The following is a 24,280-nucleotide window of genomic DNA, read 5'->3' as shown; positions in this document are numbered from 1 at the left end:
ATAAAATCCATTGCTTTTATCATTATAAATTTATTAACACTTTATTGTTTAGGCGATCCCATTAGTTTAATAATTTGATCGATATATTACAATACCATGAGAGAGTATATTATATGTTGGCTGTTATTGTCTTAAATGGTCCATTGCACTTTAGCTGCGTTAGCAATGCGAACAATTATTGCAATTCGATGACTCTACGCAGCATTGTATATAAATTAATACGTTGCAGCAATTGAAATTATTAATCAATCGTCGAGTCGTAGTGATCTGCCTATCTTAATGAGTAATATGTTGATCTTATTTTGAAAGTGCAGAAGAATCTATGCCACTTTGAATGATTGTTTCATCGCGATAGCTGTTTCGCGACTTCTATCCCATATTTAATTGTAAATTTGACTTATTGCAGTTGAAATGAGTCGAGAATTCTAAGTGAATCGATAAAATTTACATTGATTGAAATTATATGGAAATATTTTAATTGCGCTTTTGCAATGTAAAGTCAATAAGTAATGTATACGTACGCTTGGAATGAAATATTTATAAGAAAAGCATTCGTCGATGAATTGTTGATGAAACGAGATATATAACGATTATAGTGCAATATTTATATAGAAAAAATTCATTTCATGCAAATATTAATTCCAATTTCAAACTTGATATAATTTTAATATACGATTCATATCAGTTTTAATCAATTCATATCAAATTTAATGCATAACATCTGTTTTATGCGTCTAATGATTAATATTGTCGAGTAAATGAGAATAACGCTTAATTCGTGCCGAGTTCGGGTATTTCAATTTTTTTTAAGTTTTATTAAGAATCTCAATCCCAATCCACGGCTATTAAACAATAAATACAATGAATAAACTAATTTGAATATTGTATGAACGAGTGATTAAGAACGATCGTAATTTTGTCGTTTAGCACCAAGCAGCATTAGATTGGATTTGTTGTTAGCAACCACGTCGAGTCATAATACATTGCTTAAATAATGTCAACCTCAGCAGTAAATTCGTAGCCGTGGCGAGACGGAGTTGGCGGTGGAGGAGAGGCGGAGTCAAAAGGAGTAGGAGAGCGATGGCTCGCGGAATTAGTAGCTCAATCAGAGCGCGGGGCTCGTCACCAGCGTAGTTAAGGATCGCCGCACAATGGCGCCGTCGACGGATCTATTCTTCTGGGGATGGGAGATCGATGGGCCCGATCATCAATTTCCCCAAGTCGGCCCGAGTTATTCGAAATGGGTGGCCGAGGGCTCCGGTAGTGCAGTTACTGATTTAACGCGGGACAATTGAATCCAATTACAAGCGCCGTGGCGGCACTCAGCGGTTCTCAGTCGGGATGTCGAGATCCGGGGCTTCGATTTTCCTCCCATCTACTTTGCTCTTTACTTTGATGGACTTTTCCCGAATTACTTGCAAGCGCCAATGCTTTACCTCTTTCCTTCCTATGTCCGCGATGCGGGACTCTGACAAACTAGCTTTTTCGGCTTCATTTTATGACATTCGAGTTTATAAAAGAAGTTTTATAACCAACGAGGTAACGCGTATTTCTACCCGTTTTAACCATCTTTTTAGCAGTAATAAAGTCCATTTGAATGTTACGTTTAGTTATTTAATTTTTCTTCACCTTCAAATATTTGCTATACAAAGATGCGATAACTCTAAGAAAAAGTCATTTCAAGAGCCCATTAGTAAGTCTTTAAACAAATAATCCATAAACTTATAAGCTACAGATGCTTTATACGTTGCTTTTCAATTTTCAATAAATCCATATTCGTTAATAGTCTTTATTTTCAGTTATTTCCATAATGTATTTAATTGATATTTTCTGCGTGAATATTTTATCTGCATTCTAATAGAATTTATTTAGTTTTGTTATTCCGTAACATTTATTATATTTTTAAGCAATTCTCAAATAATGTAAATTAATATAATCGATAGAAATAAAGTCAATGTATCTTAATACCTTCAATTACATCAGAATAAATATTGAAATTTTTTAAGAATTCAAAAATTATAGTTCGTAAGCAATTAGCAGTCAATTGTTTCTTTGTACTTTACGAGAATTTATAAGTATTAGCTGATCATATTATGATAATTGCTTACAGGTACTTAATGATAATTATTATTGCATTGCATTAACGTGCTTCATGTGCATATTGATTGCAGAATGATTAAGCAAATAAATTTACTATTTTCAATAGCCGTTCAATTAAAAAAATACGCGTTTGTAACTGTACATATATAAATATATATATATATATATATATATATATATATATATATATATATATTACATACATGATTGTATTATCCTTGCAATACATTATCAGTAATCCAGTCATTTACAATCTTTTTTTTTGATAGAATATAAAATACTGGTTTAGAATATTAAATAGAAATTAATTACTGGTTCAAAAATAAAAGAAAATTCTTTTAATTAGAATATTTTTAATCTATTTATTACGTATTTATCAAATATGATGTAGTAGATTAAGTTTATATTACTTTCATTAGTATTTTTAGTTATTATATAAAAATAGATTATTTATCTTAAATGCTATTTTCTCAAAAACTTCGTTATAAGCAGAAATAAGTTTTATAAATAATTAAAATTCTTTATGTACATTTAGTTAAACTAAGTTTTCTTTTGACATTAATTTGACTGATAGTTGAAAATTTTACTCAATATTTAAACTCTGTTAATTTATCTTTTATTATAAGAATATTAATGCACATACACACACACACGCGCGCGCGCGCGCAGCGCACACACACACACACACACATACATATAAATATATTGAATGATGTTGTTAAGGAAAGACTTTACCGAAAATTGTGTAGGCTCCAAAAATGTTTGTCTCATTCTAATCAAAATAACCAGCTTACACAACATAGGACTTTTAAGTAACCACAATCCCATTTTCGAGAAGGAGATTCACGGAAATTGCGCACCACCTCCTACCGAAACTGTAGCCCCTACCGCAGTGTCGAAATTCGTTCGAAACTTCAGTTATATACGCCTCGAAACTCGCCGATTGCGTTTCTCGATTGCACTTCTCTTTCTTCTTTCTCTTCATTCCATTCCTCTTTAGCTTCGTCTCTCACGACCTCCTTCGCCCACTCTCTCGCTCTCTCGCTCTCTTTCTTTCTGTTGTTTTGTGCTCGGATTCTCGTATCATTTAAAGTAAGTACTATCCATTTTATCAATTAACATACTGGTGCATTTGTCGTGACTACGCCAAATTGAATTCTCCGGATTGCAGAAAATGAGTTTGTCTTGTTTAATTCTCTGTTCTACTTACATTTTTTATTACTTAGTATTCATTTAATCATATATAATTCATCTCAACTTCATTTTTGCATTATGTTTAGATGAAAAACTTATTATTTCATAAGCAGCTTACGTAAGTTTATCATAGAACTATAAAAATATAATTTTAATTTGTTTAAATATCCATTGTTACATTTTAATAGTCAATAAATCTCGCATATACTTTTATTATCTATGCCCAGAACATAAATATTATCTATAATTTATTTCATTAGTATATATTTGTATTCTAAATGAAAAATATTAATTTATTATTCGAATTGTGATCATAAAGACTGAAGTAATATCATAGACGTAATTTACTTTGTAATAATACTTGTGTGTCGATTAAAAGCATTGAAAATATTCATCTTGATTCGTAAGAAATAATGCAAAATTACATTCTGACACATGTAATATTATGAATAACATAGATTATTTATTACATATTGATTACGTACCCTAAGTACAGTGTTATAGAATATACTTATCTACATTATATGACAAATATAAAAGGACTATAATTATATGTACAGAATTTTTATTTTAAAATTAGATGTGTAAGAATAGTTATAGATGAAATAATGGATACAATAAATGACGAATTTAATTAAATTATACTCAAGGTTAAGCAACAATTTTCATTAAAATGATTGATAAATTATATAGATTTAAGAGCTTGCAAGTATTTGTAGATATGAATTAAGCGAAAGAGATTAGTAAAAAGGACAAATTAATTTTAAAGGCTTGAAATACCGATTAACATGTATTTATAAATTATAATATAGGAGATATAATATAATATTACATATAGAATAAAAAATAAAATATTATCATTTGGGAAAAAACAAAATATTTAGAAGATATTGAAAAATTGCACTATAATAAGGTAGATAAATTAAATATGTCGTCTATTGTATTATAAAGATACGAAAATCAGATTAAAATAAACGTATTACATTATAACAACTTTAAGAATGGAAATTTTGTAGATTAAATTTTAGATGTGTTTCGACAAATAAAAAATTAAAATACAATAAGAAAATAAGCATTCCAACAAGTAGATAATAATAAACTAAAATTAGCATTAATAAGATAATATTAAATAAAACTCTTGGATAGGAGATTGTAACGAATATCATAAATAAATTTAAAAGCTTGTAATATTAAAAATTGACGACATTTCTTTATTACTAATTTAGGATGATAATGATTTATTAATAATATAACTATAGAGAAGAATGTCATTTAATACTATTGTAGTATTGGAATCAAATGGTAATCTATATAACTAGAGGAATAATACTCGAAATTTACAATAAAACTTAAATAGATAGTATTAATAGATTATAGATAGATATATATTTTTTATATATATATATATATATATATATATATATATATATATATATATATATATATATATATATATAACTTTTCTATCATAGTTTCATTAATATTGATTACGTGACTGGAAGTTTAAATTCTAAAGCCTACTTAAATTTTGATGAAAATTCAATGTTTTTACGCATTAAGCAAATACAGGCTTTAAGGAGCAGAACGCATTTTTTTATTGTTTCAATATTGGCAAATTTGTTAGAAACAAATAGGGCAAAATATACAATTTTTATTTGAACGATGAAACCGAATGGTCAAGACGAGCAACTCTTTCAACATCTACGATTTTACCTCGATGCCACTCATTACCATAACATTACAACGCACCGGACACAAATCCTCTCGAACACTAAAATCACTTCTCTTTGAGTCGGAGATGGACAAAAGACGAGGTCCAAGTGACTCGCGGAAGATGCCCCGATGCTTCAACCACCACCGTCGCGCTCCGCTACCATCCGAATAAATTAATCGAAACCTCCCACGCACTCGCTACAGCCATTAACGCGACTCGCGACGTGGCGACCTTATCCGCGCGCTCGTCTACCGAACTCGTGGGTGGGCGGAGGTCCTCGTCGATGCCTCCGGCCGTTCGTTAGGGGCCGCATTGTCCGTTAACTAAGTGCGACGCCCCTCTTACCGCTGACTCTTCCGTCTCCCCGTCCCACCCTCTCCGGCCACTTGCGTCATCCCTTCCTTTGGCCGACCGTCCCTTGCGTGTGGCTGTCTGTGTGCAGGCCCGTCGCTGATTGCGCCACCGTTCCCATGGGGCGGGAGGGACACGGGGAATGCAGAGGAATCATAAGGGCGCTGCAGAGCGTGATTTTGATGGATCGACGGGCCGATTGAGCGGACGTCTTCGCGAATACCAAAAGCGATCTATTGCCTTGCGCGGTGAGTGAGAACGAGAAGGAGCGTTGGAAATTGCTTTTAACGAACCAAATGGCAATTCGAACGACCCCTTTAAATTAAATTAAGTATTCTTATTTGATGGTACTCACTGGTCGTGGACTGGTATAACCGAAAATTCGACTGGCCAAAATATAAGTTCAAGTGTTTACCGTTTAAATCGCCTCGATAAAATATTACACATTTTCTTTTAATCTAACCTGATATTTATTATATCTACTGTTGTTGTTATCAGTATTATTATTGTTATTATTATTATTATTATTATTATTATTATTATTATTTATGATATATATTAGTTATTATTTCTCTTTATTTTTTTATATCGTCTCGAAACTTTGAGAATGCACAACGTGTTAACACAAATTTTATAAAAGTTAATAATTATTTATTATACAATTAGTATTCAATAAGAAAAACCTATGGTATTGATAAATATCAATAAAACTTATGATTATAAGCTTTTAGTGTAATTTCGCATTATGATAAACTTGTAAACTTACTTTTCAATTATTTATAAATCTTCGAACAATATCAATTTTGACATTTCATCTGCATCGTAAATTTTTGGAAAAAGATTATAATAATACAAACGCTCCACATTTATAATGAATATACTCGAGTAATTTTATTCGTGTGATGTCTAAAGATGAAATATGCTATTGGACAAATTTAAAAATTTATTTTAATAAAGTGAAATTGCGCGATTTAAAAATTTTTTCTTATCGTGAGCTAATAGTTTAGAGTGGAAAACGAACTTTCATAAAAAAAAATTGCACAAAATTTTTACCAATTTGAAAAATAAAAAAAAGTATTATTTTTAAAATTAATTATTCCTGTAATATATATGCAATAATAATATAGTTAAGATTGTATACAATTAAAAATATGTCTTTCATTTCAATAGTTAATGCATTTATATAATAATTTGTTTTAGTTTGTTTACGACGTTGTTAAGATATACATAAACAATTGAAATTGAATTCTTATAAAAGACTCATTCATTGATTTAAAAATAAAAATATATATTTATATTGCAATAGTATTTTTATTGATCAATAATATTAGGTTTATTTTAATAATCGTTTCAATAAATTCTTGAGCAATAAGAAAAATTCCACTTATATTGAAATGAAACTTTAAAATTATATTAATTTTAAAAAAATACTATTAATTTTTAAATTATTTATATTCGACACATATATATTTTTTTATAATATTATACGATTGAAAACGGTATTAATAAACAAGAAACCAAATGTCATATGGAGGAGTGACAAATGAATATATAATATATAAATGTGTAAAGTTACGAAATTTATACTCAAATTAACTGACTATTTTTAAGGTTAAATGATTAACAAAATATTCTTAAAACAATATGATTTCATTGTTTATAAACAGAATTTACTTTATGCGACAAACGACAATTATGATTGAATATTAATTTCACTTTGCTTGTCTATTCTGATTTTCATGTCGTCACAAACTGAAATTTATCAAAATGGCATGTAGGCCGTATTTTCCGATTCTCCCTTTAATATCTGTGTTACTCTCCTCACTTGCCTTTACCACTCACTCAGGCATGTGCGCTTGAACACACACACACACACACACACACATACACAGACACACACACACACACACACACATATATATATATATATACATATACATGTGCACGCACATACGGGGAATCTCTTTAATTCATCTTATTCTTTTATTAGATCGAGAATAAATTATACGAGAGATCGAGAAAGATAATCCGAGGCTTCAATGCAAACTGCGAGATAAGCCCGGGCTTAATTAATCCCATCGTGCGCTCGCCATTCTTTATCTTTTTTCCTCAGGGAGTATACACCTCCTCCTGCACCCTCCCCTACCCCGTAGCGATAAATTAACTTCCAGCGAATTAAACTCTAAGCTGGAAAATCGACCAATCCACTGTACATTGCATCATGCAGATTCTGTATACAGTTGTGCCACTTGTGAGATATCTGACCAAACGGTTTTTCTTAATCCTCATTCCTGCAACATGATTCCCTGTTTATTAATTTATTTACAACTCGAATTGTATCACCAATTCTATTATAAAGTTTATTGCTCGTATGCTTATATTTTGTAATCTAATGATGAGATGGTGCATCGTATTGGGTGCTCATTAAAAATTACTAATATAAGCAAACGAGTGAAATTTAATTCTGAACTCTAGTGTAGGATTAATATTCAAAGGATAATTCACATGAGTATTCTATCTTTATCATTTGCAACATATTCTCATTAATTTATGAAACAATTTATATTTTATAATGCACGATTTTTTTCCGGTCACATTATCAATTTTGGCATTTATACAAATATGTTAATATTCTTGTACACGTTTAAATGTTTTATATATATATATATATGACTCTCTCAGTTTTCTTAACTTTTCGGTCTAATAAAGCTATTTTAATTTTTATCAATAATTATTATAACACAGATAACTTTAATTTATAAAATGAAGCAATTAATATGTTTAATGTCGCAATTCAGTTCAAATATGGATATTTCTTTGGATAGAATGAAAACAAAATAAATATATAAATAAATATATAGTTTTGTATTGTATATTTAATTTTTATAGTTTATAAAAAAGAACGTTCTTTTTAAATATAATTTCTTCGATGAATAATATACAGAAAATGATTGTAGGATTTAATTATAAGCCTATTGTATGTACATTTTAACTTATGCTAAATAAATTTGAGTTTACTATTAAAATGTGCTAGTATACGCTTAAATCATAATCTTTATAAGTACAATCATTCGCAATTTAAATCTGGACTTTGTAAACGTCCGATAAAATATATGCAATCATTTGGCACGCCATTCTATCAAGCAGGGAGAATCTAAACTTGCAAAGCTAGAGCACTGAGCCGACACTTGTAGACAAGAACAAGTGTCAATCAGTAAAGACTCTCCCCCTCTCCGTCTCTTTCTTCCCCCGCCGGCCAGATATCAAAGCCAAATACCGTGTGCTCGTGCCTTCTTCGAACATAATATACAACACAATTAGAAATACAGGGGTTGGATGTACCCATTGGAATTCTTGTGGTTGTATTCGGTGTACCCCTTCGCTTTTTGAACAGGATAAACAATGATTATTTAATTTTCTTTCTCTTATTAATTTATCTTGTCATTCATACTCCAATAATGAACTTTGTTGTTTTAGCTATTTAAGAGCTCAAAAATCGTAAATAGTTTTTTAATTATTCTTATGATATTAATAATATATTATCCTCGATTAAATTGTTTCTTTTATAAATGCAACCATAATCACATTATATTATTTTTGTTAATTCTAATATGTTTCGTTTTATGTATATTTAGAATGTAAGCAGTTTACTATAGTAATAATAAATTGAATCCTCAGCAATGGTGAAATAATTCTTAAAATGCAAACCTTTGGTTATTATAAAATGAACGTTTAAGTTGATGTTTAGTCAATTTTTATTCGATTATATTAATTATTTATTATTTCCGTCGTACTTTGATAATTAATTAATGCTTCATAATCCAACGAAACAACAACGACTAAGCAATGCTTCATTATAAAATATTTAAAAATAAAAATAATAATTTTACAATATGATGGTCGCTAACGGTAGCTTATTAAATGTTAAATTTTATTATAACTTATAAGACAGAGTACTCAAGAAAAAGTATGATAAATATTCATAGACTGATCTTCTCAGAGAGAAGGGTCATTCTCTCGGGCCGACACAAACGCTTTTACAAAATAATGGTAGAAGTTCTTTAATTTCAATAATGAAGTAGCAGCATAACGAGAATTTACAATCAATATTCGATCAATAAACGGTGAAAATAAACGTAAGTGGGCTCTCGAATCTGAAACCGTAGCCAATGAAATGAGACAGTCGCGCACCGCGGGCAATTTAAAACGTCCGAGAGCGGTACCCTAAATTACTTCCTCGGGCGCTCAACCTCACGGCATAATGGTTATGGGAAATAAGCCGGTTTATAAACGAGAAAGTATAAATGTATAAATACAGGCCAATGTCGCTGGTTGAATTGTTAATTTCGCGCACACGCAAGGTAATGAATGTGCATCACAATCGCCGAGATATGGAAATGCAGTTACATCTCACTTTTTTCCTGTTCTACCAGTTTATTCTACTTTACATTTTAACGATGGTTTCTTTGTTCTATTATTTGTGTTTCTATAACAATGCAAAATGTATGAAGACGCGTTTCCTTTGACTTTTTTCTTTTATTGCGAATTGAGCCTGATTAATGTTGAATAGGTTTGACTAATTCTCGGAACGAGTTTTTAAATTGTAAAACGGACTCCCTTTTTTATCTTTTATTTGTAGGTTACTTTATCTTATAATGCTAAACATTCTATTTATAATAAGATAAAGAATTATAATGGTCATTTTAATAATTTTGATTTTATTCGCGACATATTTATGCGGTTAGAATATTTCATGTGCATTAGCGACAAAAATTTTATTTTTTTTTCTTGTATATTTAAAAAAAAAAAAATAATTTTCATTAATATACATGGAAGTAAAATTTTTGCAAATTAACAATCAAACTAACTCACTAATATATTAATTATATTATTAATAATTTAAATTCTTCAATAATCTAAATTAGAAATATTTGACGATTGATTGATATTTCAAATATCAACCCTTTTTACACAAACGTAATAATTAGTATTTAGTATATTAACAAAACAATATATATATATATACATTGGATTTATAATATAAGCCAGTGATTCTGAAGAAATTTATATTACATAAATTACAATAAATAATAAATGTTGAAACTAATTTCGAATCTCAGAAAATAGTATAATTTAGCATAATATTTCATTTATGAAAATTTTAATATCCATGTATCCATTTCTAGCATTAAAATTATGCATTATCTTAATATGTATAAACGACAACATCTCAATAAATCTAAATAAGATTGTTCCTGTCTTCATACCAACTTCAAGAACTGATATTCCATATTTCCGATTAGAAAACTCTAGACTCCACACAACTTAAAAATCAAATAAAATATTTTATCAGTTTCTAAAATAACAGACAATGGTATCTTACAATTATGCTGATAAAATTATATTTAGAAAATATTTAGCAAAATTAAAATATTTTTTATCCTCAGCTTCATCGTTGATTAGTAAGATTAATAATTATGCAAATAAGTATTCGTCTGAAATGGAAATTGGCATTTCAGAATATAAGCGGTACAGAATCTATGTAGTGAAATAATAAGAAACTAATGGTTTTCATTAGCGCGTAACTGAAATACATTCAAACCACGATCATTACACCTTTTATATGTGATCATATTTATGCAACTCCTTTCGATTATAATATTGTTGATTAATGACTCTTCATCATAATCACAGATTAAAATGTATTTACCTACATTTGAAACCAGTCTTTCTCATTCTTAATTTAATATTCCTGTATGCAATATAGTCCCATATATAAGCATAACAATAATACGGGCATACAACTTTTGGTAAGCAACGATAATGACTGGTTTCTTTTGCAATGAATAAATATTAAAGAAAATGTTGTATTATAATTTTATAGTCTCTGCTAAAGATTATTCGACTTGTGTGATTGAAATAATGTAAAATCGCATTTTGATATTTTTTAACACTTTTAATCATAGATAAGTTATAAAGCAATACAGTTATTGGTAATACATACATATACATGATAGATTAATTATGAATTACATATTATATGTATTCTCTTTAGCTCTGTGTAAATTTATTTTGAACAACAACAATTGATTTATATATATTTATTAATGTACTTCTTGTAGTGATGATCAAATTTCATTACGACTGAGCTATATTCAGACATTAGGAAATAATTTTCAAACTTAAGTAGAAATAATGTAAAATTGTTTAATATTATCTTTATTATACCTTTTTATAATATTTGTCTTAATTTGAATGATTTTGTGAAAAATAATAACAAATGAATTTGAAATATCGAATAAAATTTTGATAATTTTACAAATTATAGCAAATAATGATTTGTAATGGGATTAAAATTATTATTAAAAAAACTTCTAAATTAAACTAAAAAATTATAAATTATGACATAAATTGATAAAATATTATTGGAAACAATCTAAAAATTATTAATTATCAATATAAACGGTATCAGGTTGTATTAAAAGATTTAGTTTCAATAAAAATACTAAAACACATGAAATTCTAATGCAGACAAACTAAAGGAAAATAACATTCAAATAAATATGTCGTGACATAAGTTTGAATAATATCAATTGAAAACAATTTATTACAAACGAAAAATCTAATTACACAATCAAATCTATGATTTAATTTAATTTTACATTTATTTTTGACTTACAACCAAAAATCGAATAAGATATTACAAATTTAATGTTAATGTTCAACTAATTTTTCGTATAATATTATATTTTTAAACGATAGCATGTTAGAATATATGAAAAAAAAAAACAAAAAAAAAAAAAAAAAACAGAAAAACAAAAAAAAAATGATAAGCTTGAAAGAGCTCGTTCGAATCAGTCGTAATAAATGATGAGAACGAAAGATTATATTATCACGAAATAGAGAGAATCAATATTCTTATCCAATATAATAAATGTAATTAAATCGTACAAATTAAGATTGGCAATGTATGGTGAGAAATGAGAGAACAGCATGTAGAGTCTTAGTATGAGTATCGAAAAGTAGCGTAGAGGACCCGTAGGAAGACGAGAGCGAAGATGAGAAAATAATATTAAATCTGACTTAACAATAGTAGTTTGATATGTCCAAGTATGTCGAATGAATTGGGCACAAAATAGGAACGCCCCTGTGTTCTGAAATTGATGAACTTTCACATCTGCGATATGAATTACATAAAATGAAAAAGAAAAAGAATTCTATCCAAATTAAGCATAAGCCTAATTAAAAGTAATAATACACAAAAAAAAGTGCGCTAAATTATCATAGAAAATAATTTATAAATATTATTCGTCATTATCAGCTGGTTTTAAATGATATTTTTGCAGATGTAAATTATCTTAGGCAGTGACAAACAAAAAGTGAATTCCGATACTGTTACTTACGTTCTTTCAACGGCCAATGGCAGCTCATAGACGTTAAATAATAATCGCAAATCAATTCGTCATTTTTCAACCCTTAGGACCCCACACAAAGAAAACAATTACGTTTTATTACGTTGATTTATTTCATTGGGAATGCTCGAACGATACAATTGTGTACTTGTGCATGTGAAACAAGCGAGCATTGAAAGGTTACAACACTTACCACCACTGTTCCTTAGCAATCCTCAGCAACGAGAATGCCACGACTGCATCGTCTGTAAGCAGAAAAAAAAGTGAGAAAAATTAGTGGGAGTAAACGACTCTCGGCTAAAATGAAAGAGGAAAAGGCGATGAGCGAGAAAGAAAATAAATGGAAACGTTGGAGAGCCCGACCCTATTACTTTAAACACAAAACCCGCTTATTATCACCTTTCCGTTTAAGGACTGCACTTAACAAGGTACCCACGCTCCTGTGCAATCACTTATCACGCATACACGAGGACTCGTCGCGCTCATTTATTCGATGGTATAGGACGAGGGAAAAAAGCAACAAAATACGCATGTGTGTTTTTGCGAGAGACGGCGCGATTCATCGTCGGCGTACGCCCGCATCGTAGATAAGCGGTCGCCCGTTCTGACTAAAGCGTGACTTCTAGTTAGCACTTTTCCCTTTTCCATTTTTTTTTTCTAAACTCCCTCACGGCTGGATGTTTAAAGGAAAGAAAGAACTATCTAAAATAGATTGGACACTAATTTTATAGACTTAAATGAGCTCACGAGTAGTCGTAAATTTTAAAGCAAACGAAAGAATTATCATCAGTCTATATTTGTCATTTTGTAATTAATTTTTCGTGAAAGCAACGGTTATTTATTTTTCTACCTAACTCTTTATATTTTATAAGTTTAAAATGGGAACTTGGTGGATGAACGTTTTGTGCCTATTTTATCTAATAATAACTTTACGCCTATAGCTTTAAGTTATATTTTTTACAATAGTACAGTTTATCGAGTAACAATTTAAAAGAAAATATAATTGTATATTTTTATAATTGCTGACGTCCTTATTTCTAAAGTGCACCATTTCATTCAATGACTATCGATAACACTCAAATAATTCTAAAACTATTATTTGAAATTTTTAAAAGTTTAGCCTTTAACTCCAATGTATAAGAAATACTGTACATAACAATACATCAAATATTACTGAAAGAATAATAAAATAATTAATAATTGCTTATATAATGCGAAATATACATTTTAATTGATAATTATGCGATATTAGATTTTAATCATTTTTCTCATTTATTTATGGCAATGAATTTATGGCAATTCTAATACGAATTATGAATTCAGTCATATTCAATTTCAATGTTAATTTCATTTAATGATAAGAAGATACAATGCACACTATTACATAGTTTCTATATTTTCTATATATTCTATATTTACATATATTCTATAGTATGATAGTGAATTTTAATAAAATTATTCCTTATATCAATCACTCACGCGTATCGTCAAATTATACTCGCCTATCGTCGAAAAATCGATCCCACAATTTTTCATAATAATGAAGAATCGTTTTTGTATTGCGAAGAAAAAAATTTTCTTTTATATTTCAAAAAACAGTAGAAGAAGAAGGCTATTAGATAAAATAAATATTATTATTAGATTAAATAATTGTATTTCTTTTATTAAACAAAATTTATTTTTGGTGAAAAGAATTTAATACCCGAATAGTCTTAAAATGAGGCTTAAAAAGATTTAAACTTAACATATATTTAATGTACGTTTGAAAATTTATACACGAAATGGTAATACAAGTAGATAAAAAATAACTAGAACACTTATCACTGTTTAAAGTAAAAAACGATGTTTTTGAAAAGCCTCTTTGAAATTTCTAATCATTAGAATATCATGAATTATTTTAAATTGACGAATGTAAAAAGCATTCGAATGGAGCAAAGATAAAAAAAAAATGAACGTTAACAAAAATGTGGATGTTCATTTAAATTAATATTTACACTGTGCACTATTTAAAAACTGCCATTAATTTATAAATACATTTGACACATTGTAAAAATTTTTATTGATTATAACGAATAATAAATTATCGATGAAAAATTTTTCATAAAATCACGAAAAAGTTCAAATTTTAAACCAAAAAGAATCAAGTGATTTTTCCATATCAAATCACCGTTTAGCGTCGACTCAAACGTATTAAATTATATGAAATAAATATACGTATAAACATTTCTAACGTCAACTCATAAACAGAATTGAAGTAATAAAGTTTATTGTCATTATGACTGATATAGGATCAAATTCGTCTCTCTCACGATCATATACATAATTAAGTAAGTAATCGTAAAGTCACAATTCAGCCTTGAAGCAGTTACAAGCGAATTAGTTGTAAACGCGGAGTTCGCTCGATCTTACAGCTCTCCTGTTCCCCCCTCTTCGCTGTTGGTAAAATGACTTTGGTGGTGTTGTCGACGTCATCCGCATTTTATCTACACGTGAGCGAATTTCGCACGATTGCGACTGTAACAGCAACTGAATTCTTTCACGGTTGCGCGAGTGCGTATTTTTTTCCCGTGTGCGTACATTGTTTACGTACAACCCAAGATAGCTGTTTTCGTGACGGATAGATTTCATTTTATTACACTAATGAAGTTACTGCTTGAGCAAGTTATTTATTTTTTATTTATTATTTTATTTATTTATTTATTTTTTTTTTTCATGGATACCATTGTTATGAATAATATTTATACTTCCGCAGTATATCATTAGACGTCGTTCAATCAATCGTCATATTTCAATTGCTTCTCATTTTAGCTCAATGCGCGATATGACTTCGTATCTTAAATAAAATTTACAATCATCAGATATTTAATTTATAAATAAACATTTAATTTTGCAAAAATAGAAATTTCTTATTTACTTATCGACTCAATGTACATTGACAGGGATCTTTATATATTCAAATAGATTTTCTTAAATTAATAAAATACTTTTACTTGCGAATGCAACATTTTACATCTTTAAAATAATTAATTTCAACTATAATTTTTAATATTTCAAAGTTTTTTTGTTCAATTGTATTGGAATATCGTTGATTGCATAATAATTGTTCTCGTCTATAGGTAAATTAAATTAAAAATTATATAGGTTAAAAATTATATTTGTATATATAAATAATACTATTTCTATTTTCTTTAGGATACTTCATCATAATACAACTAACATTTTGTTAAATTTATTTCAACTAGAATTAAATCTTACTTTGAAAAAATAAACAATTTTAACTACTTTACTATTTAGTATGTAAGAAGAAGGATGTTTTAAAGAATCCCTAATTACAGCTGAACTTTAAAATTCAATTAATTATAAATAAATTATATAATTATTATATAAATTATAAACAAATTATAAATAAATCCTTATTCATTTATAGTTTTTCATACTAACATTATTATATTGTCTAGGAATTATTTTTTCCAAAAGGACATGTAATTAAAAGGAAAACCTTTTCTTTTAATAATCTATTGCAGCCGGAACCTTGAATTGAAATATTTAAATAAATATAATTTGTTCATTTTTACTAAGTAAAACGCATAATTTAAGCATATAATCTGTTCGTCCATATTAATTAAAATTTATTGACTTTAGCTGTCCAAAGTAATTCTTGAATTTTTACCCTTTCGCGAATTTTTTGAAGATAATTACTGTAAAATTTAATTAACTGAATTAAAAGAAAAGCTTTTTAGAAACATTTTTTATTCTATTATTAAAATTTTTTAATTTAAATTTATATCTTCTTTATCTATTTATATTTATTTATACTATTTTTGTTGAGTCTTGATTACATTGATAATTATTATATTAGATATAGTAAATCGTGAAAAATATTAGGTTTTATTATTTTTATATTAATTAATGTAAATTAAAAATATATAGTATATTAATATTAAATTTTTTTCAATGTTACCTCACTTCATACATACTTAGTATTGTACTTATTATTAAGTTATTAAAAAAATTAATTCGAATAGTGATTAGTTTCATTAATTATTAATCAAATTCATATGCTTATCCATGCTGTATCTATTTAAACATCTTTGAAAATACTGTATGTAGTTGAAAATAATTTTATATTAAGTATGTATGCATTAAATTTAAAATATTATTTTCTAGTAGTATGTGATTTTATATTACAGATGAGAATAACAATTTTAAAGACGCTGGGCACATTTTCAAATATTATTTATATTTACTTATGCATATACACTCGTACAACCACACGCCCACACGCCAACACACATTTATATTAATTTGATATATGATACTTTATATACTATGAAAATAATTCTTTCATTTTTCGGTAGTAACTTACAAAGTGTCTGTGTGCGCGTGCGCGTGCGTGCGCGTGTGTGCACGTGTTAATATTTTCTGCATTACTTTTATAAAAAAAAATTTTTTAAGTTTATCATCAGATATGAAAAAGCCTTTGAAGTACATAAATATTTATTCACGTTTGATGTGAATGTAAAAAAATAATAATCAGAGTTCTGACCTATGAGGTAAAGCATAAAAATATGAAACAAAGCATATTTGAATCTGCCACGTTGTTGAAGAATGACAATCTCTTAAGAAGTAAGTGAAAGAGCGTGAGAGAAAGAGTGAAAGAGAGCGAGAGGGAGGACGAGCAGGCATTTCGCAATCTCCTTCGATCCAATATCCGACTTTTTTGACAGCAATTTCGGTCACGTCCGATAATATATCTGGATCATTAATATAAAGCTCCTGCCCCTTCTTGCCCCTCACTCTTCCTTTTTCCCCTTCGTAACGGCCCCCACCATCTCGTTTCTCGCGCGCGCGCTCGCTCGGGAAAATTGCTTTTCAATCCCCGGTAACTCGGCCTGCGCCCCACCAAACTCCACACACAAGGTTTCAGCCTCAATGGCCCGCCGCTGTGGCCTATATGACACCCTTTCCTCCCTCTGCCCCCAAAACCAAGGCTTCCGTCATTCCTAGCTACTATCCGTATGTGCCTTTAAGCCTTCCTGTGTGTCTGTTTCTGTCTCTCGCTTGTTTTTCTGCCTGTATGACTGTCGGTGTGTATGCGCGCATGAAAGCGCGATAGGCGTGTTTTCAGATGAAACAGAAGACAAATTTTTTACGAGAGTCGAGAAAATAGACATCTTTTCTTTAAAATAAAAATAATTTAGATTATCCTAATTGCTTCTTATATCGTAATCATTAGCATATCGATTTTGACATATCGGTTATTATTAACATTCTCAGCTAATACTCGTTTAAAAACGGATTATCTTAATCGCTTTCTTATTAATTTTCGATTTATATATTTTCTTTTGCTATTTATGATACTTATCATAATTAGGCTGGTCATAACGAGCCTATGAATTAAGTATCAGTTATTTTTACGGATTTTTATCGATTTGAGTAGTATGTAGGATACGAAAATCGATGCTTATCTCATCTAACTTGAATTCCGGGGAGATCGATTTCAATTTTCTAAAATTATCAGAGTGTTTGAAAATTAAAAAACGAGATTAATACTATTTCTATAAAAATACAACAAATATAATAAACAAACGTTATTGAACAAATCAATAATAAAACTATAAATCTGTGGATTGGTAAGAATATAGGAAAAAATAAAAAGACAAGTAATCCTTGTCGAAAACGAGAAGGAAGAAAAAAGTAATTTCACAAGAGGTTCAAGGTTCGAATCGCCAACATTTCTCTCTCCCCCGTTCTCTCTCTCTCTCTGTCTCTCTCTCTCTCTCTCTCTTTCTCATTTACTTTCTCTTGTATCCTCGTTCTATCTGACCGAGGCAATAAAAATTAGTCGATATAGCGGGCAAAAGGCCCTGAGAGGAGGAAAATGAGATCGGAGCCAGCAGCGGTAGCGGCATGAATATAAAAAGAGCATCGAGCTCTCTTATGTATACATGTACTAGATTATACTCATACAGAGGAATCAGATTCACGTGCACATGTCACACGCGCGCAAGATACTGTAGGATCGAAGCAAGAAGGAGAGAGAGTGAGAAGGCACCCAGACCACCCCCCATAAAGATCCCCTCGATCAGATAAAAAATGTATTATAGCCTTCATGATACAGAACTCAATACCTCGGCGACGGCGGTGGCGGCAGCTTCCTGCTGGAAAAAGCCTGGGAAGCCCGAAAAGCATGGAGTGGCTGAGAAGAGAGCGCGAACGAAGCAGAAAATGCGAGTGCCAGAGACGCAAAGGTGAATGTTGTTTGAGACGAGAGTGCGATAGAGAGCGATAGAGAGATAGAGATAGAGATAGAGAGAGATATATATATATATATATATATATATATATATATATAGAGAGAGAGAGAGAGAGAGAGAGAGAGAGAGAGAGAGAAAGAGATACATAAAGAGGCTCAGGATAAATAAAGGTTACAAAGATGATAGATTAATTTGTGATGTCAGAACGCGTTGGCACTCCTCCATAGATATTGCACTACCTGGTAGTCGTAGACTATGAAAGTTAAGTATCTATGTGAAATTAAAAGATTTCGGGTAACTGAACTAATCCCAATAATCGCAGACTTTTTAACCTTCAGATTGTATTTTTTTTCTCTTTTCTGGCCAAGAAATGATGAAGCATCAATAATAAAAACTTTCGTTATTAATTTACATGTTTAAAGACTATATTACAAATATTATATATTGTTATAATTCAATGTTTATGCTTCTTTAATAATTTAATGCTAACTCAATGTTTAAGTTATTATTTCGTTAAATTTCAATTATAAATACTATCATATATTTATTTTTACTTTGTCCGTAACAATAAAACAGACGGTAATCTAGTTTTTAATATCATTATATTTAATTCGATCAAAAGTACTAAAAATATAAAAACTACTACTACTACTACTACTACTACTACTAAGTAATATAATAATGTATTTTTAAATCTAAAATACACTTCATATTAAGTAGGAAACGTATTTTTCGCCTTAATGCAATTCGTAAAAATAAGGATTTCTTGTAAATTCTAAACACTGGCTTACATTAGTGGCCTGAGTTTTAATTCAAAATAATTTACATATCATTTACAATGAATTCCAAGAAGGTCATAGATAGGTCAGCTGAAGATTTGTTTTCAGGTATAATACAAAACGTAACATTTATAGAACAACCAAGAAAAAGCATATCGCTGCAGTGAATTTTGATACACCAAATGTACTGGAGATCCAGATAACGTAATCTGATCAAATTTCATTCTAAATTACATGGTGTCAAGTACATAGGTTCTCAGATTGTATGAGTGGATGAATTTTAGAGCTTAAAGATGAAGAGAAGCGTTTTAACGTATAGAGATTTTGTTACATCATAGAAAAGATATTTAAAACATTCTCAGTATAAAACGCTTTAAATACAACATATTTTTGATTTTACTTATTAGTATTTCTAATTAGATTATTATATTATTTGAATCACTATATACATAATTTTTTAGAAAAATTGGCTGTAAAAAAATTGATAAAATCAACATATTTATTTTATTGAAATAATTAAAATTATTCTAACGCGTTATAATTATATTTTTATGCTTTTTATTTTACATTATCTACGTCACATATTCAAAATCGTCGTACTTCGTTTATAACTTTCAAATTCTTTCGTCGTCTACTTTTGCATACAGAACGAGTAGGAAGTAAACTGTGATCGTTAAATATACCATTTTTAATACACAAATGTATCTACAATTTTCAGAAACTGAATTGTAAATTTTTTTGGTTCTTATAAAATTCATAAATAAATATTTATATAGTTCATTATATTTTCAATAATTAATATTTTTTCTTATAATATTTTCTATTCAATTAATTTTATTTATATTCTGGCTATTAAGCTAAACATTATAAGAAATTTTTTTATCATTCGACAATATAATTGAAAAATCTAACGAAGAAACTTACTTTATATTTAAGTCTATTATAATAATTAATTTCTTACCCATTGTAAAGATAAATGATATTTATAAAATATTTTCTTAATTAGTTAGTCGTTAAATTTCCACTGCAATAACTTATATAAATAAAATGTTCTCTTCAATTATCGTTTTTTAAGACATTTATTTTTAAGACAATTTTTTAATGTTAAGAAAATATTTTTCAATAAATTTTTAATAATTAACTTGACCGAGCAATATTTATACGACGTTCGCGGATAAAGTATTTCAATTGATAATTTAAGAAAAATAAGAAAAATTATTTGTGCCCTATTGATTTCCGTTAAGGAAATGACTATCGAATATCCGTTTTGTCCCTTTAAATGTATATAATACAGCCCTGATCACATATACAAGATGTGCAAATGCTCACATAGACAGCAGGTGAGTGGATTTTTTCTCATTTTATTCTATTTTCTTTGGGATTTTTTGGATTTAGTATACTTGACTTTATGACTTGAGACCCTTTTCGAGGATTTCGTTATTTTACGATTTCTCACACATTGGTAAACGAGAATTTATGTATGGCTTTCTTATAAATTTGGGACCACTGCAATTACATGAATTCTAATTACATTAAGATTATGTAAGGAAAATTCGTTAGATGATATCTAAAAGAGCTCCTTAAATTTCTCATGTTAAAAGAATTGATTTTAACAGTCATCCACAAAAGCTTTACGCGAGTGGAGTAGTTTGATAACTATAATTTTATTATCGGCTACACATTTGAAAGTTGACTCGGCGGTAATTATATGACACTCTAAAAGCCTTTTATGCACAATGTTATCGCACGTATCGACCGATGGGATAATATCGAAGAAAAAAGATTGTCTCTTTCCATATAAACGTATCCATTAGAAACGATAGAAATTAGTAAAGGTAGAGGCTTCCCATTGCATTCTCTCAGGACGTCCCTCATTTCGCTTTCACTCTCTACCCTCTACAGCGTACGTAAGTACGTTTGTCCGTATACTCGTGGGTTTGTGATGATGATGAGGCAATCGATGAATGGTAAGGATGTGAACAAAAGCATCGGATGCAAAGATCGAGTCGTCGATAGCGGCATTACTTCACCAATCCAGCAAAGATGCAAATCGAACATTGGTTCTAGCGTGTTTATCTGACCAGTGTATAGAAAGTATTATGTATAGAAAGAAAGGACCAAAGAAAATTTTTTTATCCTTATTTAAGAAAAAGATTCTGTCGATTATGCTACGTTTTTGCTTTTACCCTTCCTCACCCTCTTACATTCCCTGACTCTCTCTCTCTCTCTCTCTCTCTCTCTCTCTCTCTCTCTCACTCTCTCACTCTGTGTTTGCGCCATTCGCCACTGCGCGTACTCACTTTCCTCTATTATAATAGAAATTCCGGGCAATGCAAATTTTAGGGACTATAAATATATATCGCGAGTGCTTATTTTCATTCAGTTCACATGGACACTCTGTAGATAAATACTAAAATAAATAATTAGTTAAACATTAGCTTGCCTAATTGCTTAGTGTATTTTCAAAAAAAAAAAAAAAAAAAAAAAAAAAAAAAAAAACAAAGTTTTTATATTAACTATACAGGAAACGCTAGATATGAAATAAAATTTTATATAAATTTTATTAATAAGCCGATGATATTATAATAACATATGCAACTATAAATACATAATGATGTTTATGATGAGGAGGTATTCGTAATCCAGAGCACTTTTGCAAAGATCTAGTCAAAATTTTAATACACTCATGTATTCATAATTTCTTACAAATGATACGTTTAACGATCATTTACAATTTACATTTATTGAAAGTTATCTCGAAGTAATAACGAAGTAAACATAGCATAGCGTTAAATTAAGATTCGCTTGCATTTGCTGAGCGGTGAAACGGCGGAGCGTTGCTTTCGCGTCACCTTTTCGAATATTCGCGTAAAAATGTCAAGTATTATCGCACATCATTCGACAACGTAAAATGAGCAAACACTAGGCCTGGGACTGGGCGCGATTTTCGTTGCAACGGCAACATCAAAGTTCCTTCCCGGAAACGCCAAGGAAATGGGACGCGTTAATTAACGGCAATGCGCACATGCTAATGTCGACCGATCGCGAGAGGCAAATTCTTTTCGGGCTGGGATCGGCCGCAAAGGCAGATCAAAGGCCTACATGGCGCACATAATGAAGGGCATCTGCTCGGTGGCGCAAAAAAGTTGTATGTAATCCGCGACGACATGTGTTTCGCCGAGCCCTTTCGGCTTTACCCTCGCGCGCAATTTCTTTGACTCTCGAGAAAGGTCATCGCTGCCTAGACGGTGAGAAAGGATTACGAGAATGGGAAGAGGTTAAGGAGAGAATTAATGATGGCTGCTTCAATAAAAAGCGCTAAAGGAAAGCGCATTCGTTCGGCTTTTTAATTTCGCTGCGGATGCTTTTAAGCATTGAATAGCCTGTTGATTGTGCCAGGTTTTTAACCGCTTAGCTAGAAAAGCTGATTAGATGCGAATTTCTCAATGACTTTTCCCATACATCTTCTATATATATATATATATATATAATATAGTCTATATATATAGAATATAGAATTTATATATAGAATATAGAATTTATATATAGAATATATTCTATATATATAGAATATAGAATTTATATATAGTTATATATATAATATATAATTTATATATATAATATATAATATATATATATATATATATATATATATATATATATATATATATATGTAGAATATAGTAATATATAGAAAGTCGTTGAAAAATCGTTAAAAAAAAAAATAAAAAAAATGTATATGTATTATTTGTAAAATTATTTAAATCCATTATATTATAAATTTGTCTACATCTTAGATCACTTTTTAACAACTAAATTTACATAACTTTATGCGTTTGTCTAAATCCTTAATTATATTACCTATTAATTACAAAATTTGAATAACTGTTTATTCAAATTTCCAAAACTAACGATCAACACAATGATAAAAAGAGAAAGAATAAAAGAAAAGCCTGGCGAGGAAAGAAGTGAAAAAATTAAGACATTAATAAATAAATATTACTTTCTCTTGGAAAAATTGTATGAAACTACGGAACATGATGTTTCATGATTAAGAGAAGCAAATTATTCAAAGTACGCATAAGAATATGATTCACGGCACGTTGCTCAAACTGAAAGGCCCTCCTTAGAAAGACACACTGACGAGAAAAACTAAAGGACACAATGAAACTCACGTGTCGGCTAACGACAAGGTGTCGAGCTCGTGTAGTAATCGTAAAAACAAGAGAAGAAGGGAAGACGAGAGTGAGCATAGAGCAAAGGCGCACCCGATGGGAATTTCGAATACATATTTATCTAGCCGTGATCCGCGAATATTTTTGCTCGCATACATAAAACTGCCAGAGTGTATAATGACGTTGTAGGATGAGAAAAACACTCTCTTCCTTCCTCCACTGCTTCATCATTGTTCTTAATTTACGAAAGGGCTACTACTACGCATGTGCATGCATCGGTGAACACATTCGACGAAAC

At 29.6% G+C, this 24,280-nt stretch overlaps 1 protein-coding gene across 1 annotated transcript in view; it reads right to left on the bottom strand.

Annotated features, from left to right (window-relative positions):
• The window catches only part of LOC105359454 (LIM domain only protein 3-like), a 192,949-nt gene that overhangs the window by 79,561 nt on the left and 89,108 nt on the right, over positions 1-24,280 (bottom strand). Inside the window, exon 2 of the mRNA XM_011496068.1 lies at positions 12,965-13,016. The gene's annotated coding sequence lies outside the window, so the exon portion shown is untranslated. The remainder of the gene's footprint in view (positions 1-12,964; positions 13,017-24,280) is intronic.

The sequence above is a fragment of the Ceratosolen solmsi genome, unplaced genomic scaffold (assembly GCF_000503995.2).
Source record: "Ceratosolen solmsi marchali unplaced genomic scaffold, CerSol_1.0 scaffold11, whole genome shotgun sequence".
Classification (NCBI taxonomy): domain Eukaryota; kingdom Metazoa; phylum Arthropoda; class Insecta; order Hymenoptera; family Agaonidae; genus Ceratosolen; species Ceratosolen solmsi.
Note: the sequence above shows the minus strand (reverse complement) of the source record. Positions and strands in the feature narration are given on the sequence as shown.